We start from the raw sequence: 3,821 nt of genomic DNA, 5'->3' as shown, positions 1-3,821 counted from the left end.
TAAAAACCTTAGAATTTTGTAATAATTATTAAGATTTTGAAAATTTATGACGTGAAGTTGTTATGCATTAGGAAACTAAAGACAGATGAAGGGAAATTTTTATTGATTAATTTCAGCAGCAAAATGTTCAAGAAAATAAGTACCCGCGACGGGACTCGAACCCGCAATCCCCGGCTTAGGAGGCCGGTGCCTTATCCATTGGGCCACGCGGGCGTTGAATTGTTAGCGAGAAGATTAAGTGAAGTTTCAAATACTCATTGAACTTGCCACTTTAAATCCCACTACAGATCGTCTGTCAACCGGGCATGCATGGCCAAGTACTTACTTTTAACGCGCGCGTTTAATTTAATGCGAGAAGTCTTATCTTTTAAACTCCCTAGCCTTCCACTGAATTATCTTGAATAAATGGTATCTTGAATAAATGGATGGGTAACATTTCTGTACTTCATCTTCAAAGATTGAAGAATCAAAGATTCAAAGATTAAAAAAAATCATTTAATTTCGGGAAATTTTATTTTTAGTCTTCAGAAATAGGCCAACAGATTGTGTACATCTAATCGTATCTTAGCATACATGTATACGAAATTAATGACCCATGACCCAACTGGAAAAGCAACAAAGAAAAATACTTTGCACATGAGGATAAATATTTAACAACTCATTCTAGAATAAAACAAAATAAATATTCGCCGACCCACCGAGACTTTGTGATGAAAAAACAAGGTGCTCGGCGGCAGATGCAGACGGAATAGGCATTATGCTGGAAACTTTTTGACATTTATTCGTTCTCCGTTGAATCGCAAATGATGCTTTCGTAGAAGATAAGTGCTAACGAACTGAAGAAAAAGATTTACAAAGATATTCCCCTTTTTATCTTATTTAGAAAGGAGCATTTTCAAAATATCTCCCAGAGAGAGAGAGAGAGAGAGAGAGAGAGAGAAAGAATGTTTTTCTGAACATCTGTTGCCAGTGCACAGACTGTCGCTTTCGATAACTCACCACACAGCACGGGGGCATAAAATATGTTTTTCTACCTGCAAATTATCGTTGACTTGGTCGTCACGAACGGCTTATTTGCTGGACATATTCATCTACGGTTGCGGGCATGACCATGCGAAGAAGGGCCATTAGATCGATAGATACGAGAATTGCACGGTATCAAATCACCAAAATTGGTCGAAGGAAGTTTATAAATAATATATACTGTTTCTAAATTGCTAGTAGTATAACCTCTTGGCGTCTTGCATTGATGATTTTCAGTTTTCAAAGAAAAATACAAAAAGGAACCGTGCGCCACTTTGTCACCATCCTTTGACAATTTTTGTCACCAAGTTCGATAGTCTGTGATTTTACGACTACAATTAAAAGATCTACAAATTGATATGAAATCCGGCCACTGTGTTAGAAGAACTCTACATGATAGACACGCGAAAAAGACGCACTCCCTAGATTTAATTTCATAGACCCCCCCCCCCCCCCCCCTCAACTTTTCGAATCCTGAACGTAAATTCTACCGGTACCATTTATTCTCTCCGTGTCCAAGCTCTGATTTTGCACCCCCTTTTGGTTTTTAATTTCAAATTGATCATAATCTCATTGTATTTGTTCATGGTTTCATCTCACCACCTACAGTCGGACGGTATGAATTGGACACTGGATTAGGAAAAGCCTTTAATAATTAATGTGAAATTGTCTCCATCTGGCTTTAAGTTATTCTTATTTTTAAAATGGTCGGGTCAGTTCTCGCTGATATAAAAGTGTCCAATAAATTATCGAGTCAGACTTTAACTAATATTATGCATGGATTCTCCATAGTCCAAAGAGAAAACACAATTGTGAATGCGCTGTTAAAGCCGATTTTATGCAGGCTTTGGAAATCGAAACTGTAACATGACCCTAAGTTTTTCGTATAAAAAAGTGAAAGTTTGATAGTGTCAAATTCTGATCATCAATATCCAAAAATATATTCATGAATTCTTCAGAAATTCGAGCGGACGAAAAGCTAGTGGCCATTTTACGACTTATAAACCGGAACATGACCTTTTAGCTTTGGATAGATTTCGGTAGATAAGTTGTAAATACGTAAAATTATCGCCTTATCGCTTTTCTACTTCATCTGTATGACCAGAAGTAATGGATTTTGTTATCATTTCCCCAATTTTTCCATGATTTACAGATCAAGTATAAAACCTACCCGAAATTGCCATTGGCACTGTGGGCAAAGGGGGACTACTCTAGCTTGCTTATCTGAAAACCTTTTATATTTCATAAACTACTACTTTTTAAAAACGAATCCTGAAGTTATATATTACATTTAATTGTTGGCAAAGATTTTTTTTATGCTTTGTTCAGGTTTTATATTTTGTAAGAATGTACTTCAGTAGTTTAACCTCTTGGGAGTCTAACAGTCTTACATTGATGATTTTTAGTTTTCAAAGAAAAATACAAAAAAGATCCGTGCGTTTAAGGCCACATACTACTGCGATGCTTCTGCCATTTTTTTTTCTAAAACTCTTTATCTCATCTTGTATGATTTCCGAAAAGGTTTAAATTGTACATGTATATATATGTAGCAGTATCATTGTAATTCGTACATCGGTTTGCTCGATGACCAGTAGGCCTAATTATGTAAAGATCCTGGATTTGATTTCGAATAGATCCTATGACTTTTCTCCCCTTCATTGGTGCAATAACTTAAAATGCTCTTACATATAACCTTCTGTAACACGTGTATACGAGCTGAATTTACATCTTTACTTGTGACAACCAGGTACTCTTAAAATACGCAACTCCAAAACAGATCCGGCCAATAATATGGTAATGTACCCTATGGTTTTTGGTAGAAACATTAGACCTCTAGAATATGAAATGTCACGAAAAATTATGTATCAATGAGAAACAGCACGCGTGTTCTCGCCAAAAGGTTCCCTGTGGTTTCATGTCGTCTTAACTGTTTTACAAAACAGCCGTATTAGTAAGATTCTCGAGTGATTTCGCGCGGTTTGTTCAATGAATGACAAATCAATGGCCATGCATGGGAAATATTACGCACAATGTCCTTCGTCAGTTTGGGGGATTGTAATAATTGATGGAGGACATTGTGGTCTGGTACAATAGATCCACATAGCCTCATCAAGAATGAGTGGACCATGGACGGAGAGAAAGGACCATTTCATTAAATCCTCCACCCGCCGTCCTGACCACAATGTGGACCCTAACGTAACATCCAACATCAATCAAGTTCCGTGTTAGAAATTGCCAACCTTTCCGATTCATTTGTAAACAAGTATTGGGTAAGAATTCAAGATTTTCACACTCGAAATAGCATTCATAAAAACAACGTTTTAATAATCAGGATTTCCGATTTAAAATTCTGCAAATAATATACAGAGAAGGATTAGAGTTGTCGATCTGAGCGGCTCGCTACTTGAAAATATTCAGACAATGGCGGTGTTAGGATGATAGGTGGAATAATCCTGACTTATAAAAGGAAATGCTTGCAGTATTTGAAAACCTAAGACTGGAGATTTTTACTATACTTTAGTAGGGCCTAGTATCGTTAAGCAGCATTAGGATTAAAGTGAAAATTTCCAGCATTAAAACCAGCAATTACTGTGTATTACTTCATTACTTAAATCATAAAAACACTAGACATTTACAAACCCCTCATATTTTGATAGTTTAACAATAATCTTTCAAAATACTAGGCTCATAAATTTGTTCAAAGGAAAATTCAGCACAGGTTTACCATTAATGTGAAATAACTCAGAAAACCAATGCCCAGTATCTGTTCCTCTCAACATATATAATGACTAGCAAAA

The 3,821-nt window shown here is 36.2% G+C and overlaps 1 non-coding gene across 1 annotated transcript; it reads right to left on the bottom strand.

The window, feature by feature from the left end:
* Positions 1–140: 140 nt before the first annotated feature.
* On the bottom strand, positions 141–213 carry Trnar-ccu (transfer RNA arginine (anticodon CCU)). The gene has a single exon. It is a non-coding gene; the product is annotated as a tRNA-Arg (tRNA).
* Between the last annotated feature and the right edge of the window lie 3,608 nt (positions 214–3,821).

This window comes from Ostrea edulis, chromosome 2 (genome assembly GCF_947568905.1).
Source record: "Ostrea edulis chromosome 2, xbOstEdul1.1, whole genome shotgun sequence".
NCBI lineage: Eukaryota > Metazoa > Mollusca > Bivalvia > Ostreida > Ostreidae > Ostrea > Ostrea edulis.
This window is presented reverse-complemented; position numbering and strand designations above follow the sequence as displayed.